The sequence below is a fragment of the Ovis canadensis genome, chromosome 14 (genome assembly GCF_042477335.2).
Source record: "Ovis canadensis isolate MfBH-ARS-UI-01 breed Bighorn chromosome 14, ARS-UI_OviCan_v2, whole genome shotgun sequence".
Lineage (NCBI taxonomy): Eukaryota > Metazoa > Chordata > Mammalia > Artiodactyla > Bovidae > Ovis > Ovis canadensis.
The window spans coordinates 79,833,205-79,844,353 of NC_091258.1; positions in this window are offsets into that span (position 1 = coordinate 79,833,205).

Genomic DNA, 11,149 nt, shown 5'->3' on the forward strand with positions numbered 1-11,149 from the left:
GAGGAGCCTGGTGGGCTACAGTCCATAGAGTCACAAAGAGTCAGACGCGACTGAGCACTGAGTACTTACATTTTTTTCCAGGTTGGGAAACCCAATTCAAAAGCAAAGAGTTAACCAGAAAGCAGAGCATTTCTCCTAGAATCATGTGCTGCTTGAGAACAGAAAGATTCATGAAGGATGAAAGACATCCCTCCACATTTGGTGGAGACTAGGAACAAGGCTCGCTTCCAGTAGCTGTAGGAGACCCAGGAGAGGTGGACACATGGTCCCTGAGGAAACACTGTTTCAAGACAATGGGAGCAAGAATAGTGCATTCGGGGGAAAAGTTCATTAGGACTGTCCTTCCTTCTTTCTCTATTCAGTGACATCGAAGACGTCATACTCGAGAGGATCATACAAATATATCGAGACTACAGAGATATGAACAGAGCTCAGCCCTTAAAACCACGAACAAAGTCTCTCAGGAGACACATCTTACAAATATGTGAGCGTAGGAGAAAGATTGCCTTTCAGTACATTTTAGAACTTATACAGGAGAAAAATCCTATAAATATACAGGCACAAACTATCCGTTATTGTGTATGAGAGAAGTTATACTTATGATAGTTCATATTTGCAGTGAATTCAAGACATTATTTTCAAGGAGTGACTGCTCTATGTTACAAGGGTCTGTGAAGAAGCCCTACAACACACTCATCGAGGAAAAAGTTTCACGCTCTTCTCCTTGACTCAACATCGCAGCAAACGCACTGGAGAGAACCCTGTGGATACGTGCATTGTGGGAAAGGCTTTAAACACAGCTCAGCACTATGCTGCGACATCAGAGGACTCATACTGGGCAAACCCCATACAAGTACACAGTGCAGAAGAATGTTCGGGAGGTGTTCTCTCTTTATCCAGTGCCGGGGTCCAGCCCCGGTGGATCCAGGGTGATTCGAAGGTGGGGATGGAGTCGGCGTCTTTGGAAAAATACATATTTAATCACAGATATAGAGAGATTAGAAATGGATAGTGTAGTAGGAAGATTAGTGGAGAAAAGGAGGCTGAATAACTTGGATTACGTGGAATAGCATCCATGCTCCAGATGGGAATTCAGCCAGAAAAACCGGGAGCAAGAAAGAAGCGACATGGGGGAATCAGTCTTTCCGGAAACTGATCCGATTTCTTTATTTTTGGGTTTGCTTATATACCTTTTGTTACACACAGGGATGAATACAGAGTCATGTGGGAGTCAGCAGTCCTGACCTTTGTCAAAATCAGGTGCTTCACATAAATGTATTTTAAAAAAAGGTCTTAGGAATATTACATCATCTTCTGGCCATGAGTGAGACCTGCTGACATTTTATGATCCTTTCTTTCTGATAACCAAAAAACTTATTTCTTCCAAGGGTGTTTTTTCTTAAACCAGGCACCATCCTCCAAATAAAGCTGCATTCCTATAGGGTGAGGGTGTAGTGAGTTACAATCAAGAAAGGAATTTATTTAACCCAAGGTTAACATGATTAGTCTTAAAGGTTAATACTTATTTCTCCTATATGCTTAAATGTTAATACTTATTTCTTCCTATATGCTAGTTATATTCATTATAAGTGTAGGGAACATGGAGATTTAGCAGCAAACATCAGCCCAACAAATGAAAATCCTTTCACCAATGCTCCCCTTAAGATCTATTTAGTCTTAAGATATGATAAAGTTACATTTTTACATAGCAAGGACACAGTGATATATAACAAAGCACAGTGATCTATTACAAAAGAGAAAATCCATTAACTCAGAAAGTCTAGTATTGCTAACATCAAAAACTACTATATTTGCCTTTGCTATATTCCAAATACATTGATTAATATATTCCCAGGTGCCTAAGGATATGGAGGCCTGGCGGCAATCATTGACTCAACAAGAAGAAAAAGTCCTATGCTAATTAAGACTCTCAAAATACTCCAAAACTCTCTGTGCTGTTTATGGTTGAGAGGTAGTAAACAATCATGTGGCAGGAGTATGAATAATCCTGTCACATAAGCTAGTCTGTCAGCAGAGAGGTTTGACCTGAGACATCCTTGTCCCACCCAGAGCAGGGAATTAGCAGCAGTTATTGACACAACAAATGAAAAACCCTTCACCAATATAATTCCTAACCAACTATACTAATAATTTCTAACTCCCCAAAAGAATTCGCCTTTAGTAAGTCTAAAACATCTCGTGCCTCTCAGGTTGGGAGGCTGTAAGCAATCACATGTGGCCGGACGAACCTATACAGGCGGGCTAGATAACCTTCAGAGGAGTCCGTAAGCTGAAACACTCTTGTCACGCCCAAGAATTTTTATTGCCTTGGAGCTGCACGTTTACTCCTCCTCCGAGAGAAACGGTTATGGGGGAGAGCCCCCCGTAAAGTCAGAGGTGTAGCTGAGAGCATAAAACAGACTCTGGTTTTGGGGTTAGATGCTCGGGAACAGGGGTTTCCTGAGGCTTGATCACGCCTTTGCGTATGCCAAGCCTCCTTCCTCATGACCTTTGCCATGGGCGGAGTTCCTCACGCTGGCCCCCGGCAATCCAGCACAAGAGGCCTCACACTGGAGAACAGGATAGAGGCAAGGTTGGCTGACTTTCGATTATGGCTTTCATGTCATTTGATACCAGGAAACTCATAGAGATTAGAGAAACTCACTGAACATAATCAATACGGAAAAGCTGTTGCTTGGAATTTCATTCGATGTGACATCATAAAGAAACGAAAAAGGAGGCAGAATCCACGAGTTATCTTTGACCCACAAATAGGCTGTTGCTGTTTAATCACTAAGTCATGTTCAACTCTTTGTGACCCCATGGATTGTAGCCAGGCTCCTCTGTCCATTTGATTCTCCAGGCAAGAATACTGGAGCCAGTTGCCATTTTCTCCTCCAGGGGGTCTTCCTGACCCAGGGATCAAACCCGAGTCTCCTGCACTGGCAGGTGGGTTCTCTACCGCTGAGCCACAACGGAAGCCCTGACTGTAATGCGACTGTGCGCTTGTAGCTCCCCATAGGCACGGACGGTGCAGTCTGAGCAGTTACGCTCCATATATGCCCTTGATTTGCTGCAGAAACATCATTTAGTGGGCCTTAGGGTCTAGGCCTCAGGGACAATGCCTCATATAAATGACACGATCGGTAATAAAATGGAAACGTTACCAGTGGCGACACCCCAGTTTTTGTATCATATGAAAGCCAGAGAGCCATCCCATTGAGTGTCAGGCAGAGACCACGGATCCTTCAGCATCACAGGGATTAATATACGTGCAATTTTATGCTACTCACAGAAGTGGGCTGAAAAATATGCCATCCATTTCTTTCTTGCATAGTCCTGTCACATCGGACAAATTACAGAGTTTTATACTAACTCATGACTGTTTCACATTTGGCATTCTACTACTAAGTTTAAGAGAGGAATCATCAAGAGTTGCCTGCATCTTCGTGTTTCCAGGGGCACAGCCAGCGTCCAGACAGGACTAAACAGACATACCCATGTGCTCTGCAGCCCACAGGCCACACGAGAGAGAAGCCCTTGGGCCCCAGAGAAGACCCAGTGCAGCCAAAAACAAGTAAATAAACACAATTTTAAAAAGGAAAAGACAAACTAAAAAGGGCAGAGAATTTGAATAGACATTTATCCAAAGACAAACAGATGGTTAACAGGCACCTGAAAAGATGTTCAGCATGAGTCACCAGGGAAGTGAAAAGCAGAGCACAAGATGTCATCTCACACTTGTCAGAATGACTGTTATCAGAAAGACAGCAAATAGTAAGTGTTGGCAAAGACGCAGAGAAAAGGGAACACTCATCCACCGTGGCTGGGGATGTAAATCAGTGCAGGCACTGCAGAAAACAGTATGGCGGTGCCTCGGAAAATTAAATCGGGGAGCTTCCTGGTGGTCCCCTGGTTAGGATTCAGCGCTTTCACTGCCATGGCCCGGATTCAATCCTGGTTGGGAAACGAATATCCCAAAAGCCACTTGGCATGGACAAAAAAATAAATAAAAAATAATCGAAATACCATATGTTCCAGCAAGTCTATTCCTGGGGATTTATCCGAAGAAAATAAAAACACTAATTTGAAAAGACACATGCACCCCTCATGTTCACTGCAGCATTATTTACAATGGACAAGATGTGGTCCAGATTTCTGATGCTAGCAAGTCCGGCATTTCCCAGCACCAGCTGCTCTCCAGGGGTACACGGCCCTACAACCCAACTGGAGGAGAGGGTTCTGGGGCAGATGAGTTTCCTCCAAGCTGACTTTTGTGCCCACCGCTGAGAAGAGGTCAGCTCCAGATGCCAACACGTGAGCCACCCTTTTCCAGCTTTTATCAGAGGCAGGACATGGATACGTGCGTCAGCCCTAGCCAACGGGGCCTGAGAAAGTCTATGGAAAGAGGGCTTGAGAAGATAATGAATTCCTTCCTTGTGGTCGGCAGGGAATAGCTCCTCAAAGCTGTCCGCACCTTAATAGCTGGAGCCAGTGGCTGTTACATTGCAGGGCAAACAGCGCTTTGCAGGTGCACTTAAGTTTTATGGCCTTGAGATTATCTTGGGGCCGATGTAATCGCAGTTGTCCTTGTTTAAGAAGCAGCAGGAGAGGGGCTTCCCTGGTGGCCTAGTGGTTAAGAATCTGCCTGTCAATGCAGGGAACACAGGTTTGATCCTTGGTTGGGGAATAAGATCGCACACGCCGCGGAGCAATGAAGCCGACAAATCACAGCTCCTGAAGCCGCATGCACCAGTGCCTGCGTGCCACAGTTGAGAATCTGTACGCTGCAGTGAAAGATGCTGAATGATGGCAGGAAGATCCCGCACGTGGCAACTAAGACCCAATGCAGCAAATACAGAAAAAAAAGAAAGAACCCTCCAATTATCTTCAAAAAAGAGAGAGAAAGAAAGAAAAGAAGCAGGAGAATCAGAGTCAGTGGAGGCGATGTGATGATGAAGCAGAGGTCAGAGTCAGAGAGAGACTTATAGATGCTACAGCACTTACAAATAGCTGTGAAAAGAAGAGAGGCAAAAAGCCAAGGAGAAAAGGAAAGATAGAAGCATCTGAATGCAGAGTTCCAAAGAACAGCAAGGAGAGATAAGAAAGCCTTCTTCAGCGATCAACGCAAAGAAATAGAGGAAAAGAACAGAATGGGAAAGACTAGAGATCTCTTCAAGAAAATTAGAGATACCAAGGGAACATTTCATGCAAAGATGGGCTCGATAAAGGACAGAAATGTTATGGGCCTAATAGAAGCAGAAGATATTAAGAAGAGATGGCAAGAATACACAGAAGAACTGTACAAAAAAGATCTTCATGACCCGGATAATCACGATGGTGTGATCACTCATGGAGGGCCAGACATTCTAGAATGTGAAGTCAAGTGGGCTTTAGGAAGCATCACTATGAACAAAGCAGGTGGAGGTGATGGAATTTCAGTAGAGCTATTTCAAATCCTGAAAGATGATGCTGTGAAAGTGCTGCACTCAATATGCCAGCACATTTGGAAAACTCAGCAGTGGCCACAGGACTGGAAAAGGTCAGTATTCATTCCAATCCCAAAGAAAGGCAATGCCAAAGAATGCTCAAACTACTGCACAATTGCACTCATCTCACATGCTAGTAAAGTAATGCTCAAAATTCTCCAAGCCAGGCTTCAGCAATACGTGAACCATGAACTTCCTAATGTTCAAGCTGGTTTTCGAAAAGGCAGAGGAACCAGAGATCAAATTGCCAACATCCGCTGGATCATGGAAAAAGAAAGACAGTTCCAGAAAAACATCTATTTCTGCTTTATTGACTATGCCAAAGCCTTTGACTGTGTGGATCACAATACACTGTGGAAAATTCTGAGAGTTGGGAATACCAGACCACCTGACCTGCCTCTTAAGAAATCTGTATGCAGGTCAGGAAGCAACAGTTAGAACTGGACATAGAACAGACTGGTTCCAAATAGGAAAAGGAGTACGTCAAGGCTGTATATTGTCACCCTGCTTATTTAACTTATATGCAGAGTACATCATGAGAAACACTGGACTGGAAGAAACACAAGCTGGAATCAAGATTGCTGGGAGAAATATCAATCACCTCAGATATGCAGATGACACCACTCTTATGGCAGAAAGTGAAGAGGAACTAAAAAGCCTCTTGATGAAAGTAAAAGAGGAGAGTGAAAAAGTTGGCTTAAAGCTCAACATTCAGAAACGAAGATCATGGCATCCGGTCCCATCACTCCATGGGAAATAGATGGAGAAACAGTGGAAACAGTGTCAGACTTTATTTTTGGGGGCTCCAAAATCACTGCAGATGGTGACTGCAGCCATGAAATTAAAAGACGCTTACTCCTTGGAAGAAAAGTTATGACCAACCTAGATAGCATATTCAAAACAGAGACATTACTTTGCCGACTAAGGTCCGTCTAGTCAAGGCTATGGATTTTCCAGTAGTCACGTATAGATGTGAGTTGGACTGTGAAGTAGGCTGAGCACCGAAGAATTGATGCTTTTGAACTGTGGTGTTGGAGAAGACTCTTGAGAGTTCCTTGGACTGCAAGGAGATCCAACCAGTCCATTCTGAAGGAGATCAACCCTGGGATTTCTTTGGAGGGAAGGATGCTAAAGCTGAAGCTCCAGTACTGTGGCCACCTCATGAGAAGAGTTGACACATTGGAAAAGACTCTGATGCTGGGAGGGATTGGGGGCAGGAGGAGAAGGGGACGACCGAGGATGAGATGGCTGGATGGTATCACTGACTCGATGGACGTGAGTCTTAGTGAACTCTGGGAGTTGGTGATGGACAGGGAGGCCTGGCGTGCTGCGATTTATGGGGTCGCAAAGAGTCGGACACGACTGAGCGGCTGAACTGAACTGAACTGACACCACTGGCAGGAAGTCTCTAGAAGCTGGAAAAGGCGAAGAAGCTGGTTCTCCCCTAGAGACTCCAAAGAAGGCAGCATTGCCAACATGTTTATTTTGCCTGGAAAGGTCTATTTTCCCTTCTGATCTTCACAGCTGTGAGATGATACATTTTTGCTGTTTCAAGCCACAAAATTTGTGACAATTTGTTAGTGTCAAAGGAAACAAACACTCCCTGGTGCCAATATCTTCAGCCAAATGTTGTATGGCTTCAAGCGATGCATGAAACCACCACCTTGAGACCATGAGAACAGGAACCTCCAGAAAAACCAAGACAATATACTGAGGACCGATGAGCAGGCGATGGAGAGTGCCTGCAACCCCCCCGGGAGCTCTTGCCTCTGGGCTGCATGCGGTGTAAGATAATGTATGGTGGTACATTCTGCAACTTGTGGCCAAAAAAAAACCCATCTTGCACAATAACTCCTTCTTGTTCCCAACCAACTGCTGCTCTCCAATCTCATTTAGTCATGCTGAGCCAGTTTAGCGACAGACTCGGCTCGCGCGGCTGTGCTCCGTTGTGTCCGACCCTTTGCAGCCCCATGGACTAGTCCGCCAAACTCATCTGTCCAGGGAATTTCCCAGGCAAGAATGAGTTGCCATTTCCCATGCCAGGGGATCTTCCCGACCCAGGGATCGAACCCGTATCTCTTACAACTCCAGCTCTGGCAAGTGGATTCTTTACCACTAGCGCCACCTGGGAAGCCCCTTAGGGACTCCTAAGAAGTCATCCCAGGTAATCAGGTTGTACAGGCTCAGGCTGACCCTTGCTTACCTGACTCAGAGTCCTTTCTCAGGAGGTGGACACACCACAAGGAGCAGAGACTCACTGTGGTAAGCAAGATGGGCCAAGCTACCTCAGTTGCAGTCTCAGAGGCACTGCCAAGGGGCCACAGAGGACACAAATAGACATTGCAGGCTCCAAGGATATGATGTGATAATACACGGGACCAAGGGCCTATGGTGGATTCATCAAGTTACACACACAGACGTGGGCGCAGTATCCCCTTGAGTCTTCATAGTGGGTTACAGAAGTCCTCTCTGGATGAAAAAAAAAAAAAGTGGTGGAAAAAAGCCATACACTTCAATTTAAAAAAATTGTGCCAACTTGCTGAACAAGATGAAACCCCTGCAGCCACCACCACACACATGAGAAAAGTTATATGATTGTTACTGCATGCCGTTGATGGCTTTGAAGTCTAAATTTACAGGAAAGAAAAGAATTTTTTGGCACTTGTACTTTCTGGGGGCATTTCTTAGAGAAAATGAGTTTGAATCCAAGTAGTTTCCCAGTGAGGATGGTGGTGAGTTCCATCACATTTTCAAGAGGAAAGAAGCATAGAGCCTAGTCCAGGAGCCAGGCGCCCAGAGCACCCACTGTGGTCCTGTAATCCCACTTGCTCTTGTATTCAGCCCAGTGATGATCTGCGATTTATAGTCGGCCTTCCCAACCTGGAGCATGATATTCATCTTCATTTATACAATTTTACTTGTAATTCTTTCCAGAAACGTATCTTTCTGTAGATTCCTTGCATTTCCCAACAAATTAATCCCAGACATTTGTCTTTATGCTTCATATGTGGATCTCCTTTTCAGTGTATTTGTTTGTAAAGATTTTGTATGTTACATGCGTGTTCATTCACATACCTTTATTTCTTATTGCCTCGTTTACTGCCATCTTGTTTTTTTAATCTCCAATTGGATTTTGTGCATACGATAATGTGCTCAGATGCTCAGTTGTGTCTGACTCTTTGCAGCTCCTTGGACTGTAGCCCGCTGGGCTCCTCTGTCTGTAGAATTTTCCAGGCCAAGAATACTGGAATGTTGCCATTTCTTCCTCCAAGGGATCTTCCTGATCCAGAGATCGAACCCAAGCCTCTTACATCTCCTACATTGGCTGGCAGATTCTTCACCAGTGTTACGTGGGAAGCCCAAGTATTTTATTGTTACCTATTTGTAAAGGCATTTTTATATTTCCTTTTCCAGTAGTTATAGCCCTTAGGTCTGTTTCCTATCTTACTTGTGATAATAAGAACACCCGGAAATCTTAAACTTAAGGTTGCTGAGAGCAGATATGGTCTTCTGTTTTGGATGTGCACATCAGTCCATGGTTATTGAACAGAAGAGTGAACCGGCAAGAGAATGAAGAAAGGTCAGTTTTCACTGGAGAGGAAAAGGTCAATTTCCTAAGAGAAATGTAGAAATTGGTGGCATTCAGAACCATAAAGGCGGCTGAGGGCTGAAGAATTGATGATTTCAAACTGTGGTGCTGGAGAAGACTCTTGAGAGTCCCTTGGACTGCAAGATCAAACCAGTCAATCTTGAAGGAAATCAACCCTGAATATTCATTAGAAGGACCGATCCTGAAGCCGAAGCTCCAATATTTTGGCCACCTAATGCAAAAAGCCGACTCCCTGGAAAAGACCCTGATGCTGGGAAAGATTGACAGCAGGAGAAGGGGACGACAGAGGATGAGATGGTTGGATGGTATCACTGACTCAATGGACATGAGCTTGAGCAAGCTCCAGGAGTTGGCGATGCACAGAGGAGCCTGGTATGCTGCAGTCCATGGGGTTGCCAGAGTGGGACACGACTGAGAAACTGAATAACAAAAGGACTAGCAGTAAGCAGGTTGTTGGCTTCCTCTTTGTCTACCCTGCAGTGGCCAGGAAGGGTGACACACTCCTGCACTGAGAGCAGCAGGGAAAGTGAGAGTGTCGTCCTGGGTGACACTGGCAGCTTAGCCGGTCCCAGGACGTTCATTTTTGAGGAAGCGGTGTTTATGATGGCTGGATTTTCAGTTATTTATGGCCGAACACACCCTATTCCAAACCCGACTTACTGGTTTGTCCAGTTTCCGTGGCCTTCCCACACTCCTCTTTGAAACAGATCACTTCTGGAAGCTGCATGTGGTCTGTCTCTGCTCAGAGCTCAGATTTTTTACCTTTCCTCCGTGTGCTACACCCAGTCTGGATCATCTTGATTTTGAACTCACCCTTTATCTTGGGGAGAACGGGCATAGAACAAATGTGTAGTAGTCACGACCCCAAAGTCTGTTTGGGGAACCAGTTATGACACTAATAATTTACAGTTAATGTGCTGATTGATGTATTCCTTGCTTCTCCAAGCTGAAGTTCTCAAGCTCTGAGGAGTTCTGAGAAGTGTCCTAGAGGCTCATGTTTTAAAGACAAAAATGTACATCTTTCTTCCTCTTCTCTTTTTAAATGAGTTTTAAACTCATGTTCCCCTTCACATGAAACACTCTGACATGCTCTGTGTGATGAACTAAGACAATGATGAGTGGAGACCAAATCACAGGTCCACTGTTGAGTGGACTGAGTGCCACCAGGTGCTACAGTGATTTGGTCAATATATAGTTTCATATCTCTTATTCAGCCAGTAGTGCACTGTTGATTTTAAAAGCATATGAAAGAATACTATTTCAACAATTCAGTATCTCAATAAACATGCTTGTTAAACTATGTAGAGTATACAAAGAGAGATGAAGTGCAAATTAAACCCTGCAATTGAATGAAACTATTATTGCTAATCTAGCCATTTTCATAAATGATCCACAATGCCTTTTCTGCAATTCTAAAACCTTTTCTAATGAAGAAAGTTTCTTCCCCTATTATGCATCTGCAAAATTTAGCTGAAATAACAAGGCTGTGTAGGGTTTCCCAGGCGGCTCAGTGGGTAAAGAATCTGCCTGCAATGCAGGAGACACAGGTTTGATCCCTGGGTTGGGATGATCCCCTGGAGGAGGAACCGTCAACTTCTCTCCAGTATTCTTGCCTGGAGAACCCCATGGACAAAGGAGCCTGGTGGGTTACAGTCCATACGGTCACAAAGAGTCAAACATGACTGAAGTGACTGAGCACAACACAGCTATTTATAGTTTTTCTCCAATTTACTGTGACCCCTTATATATTTTGCTACAGATACACCCAGATGCTGCCCCAGACCTGTGGGGGATGTCACATGTGGTATGTCACATGTGGATTCAAATGCTTATGAATTCCAAAATACTTCCGGCTCTGAAGGTTTTGAACAAGGGATTGGGGCCCTGTATGCAAACAGGATACATAACATTTTTTAAAATTTATTTAATTGGAGGCTAATTACTTTACAATATTGCGGTGGGTTTTGCCATACCTTGACATGAATCAGCTATGTGAGCACACGTTTCCCATCCTGAACCCCGCTCCCACCTCCTTCCCCATCCCATCCCT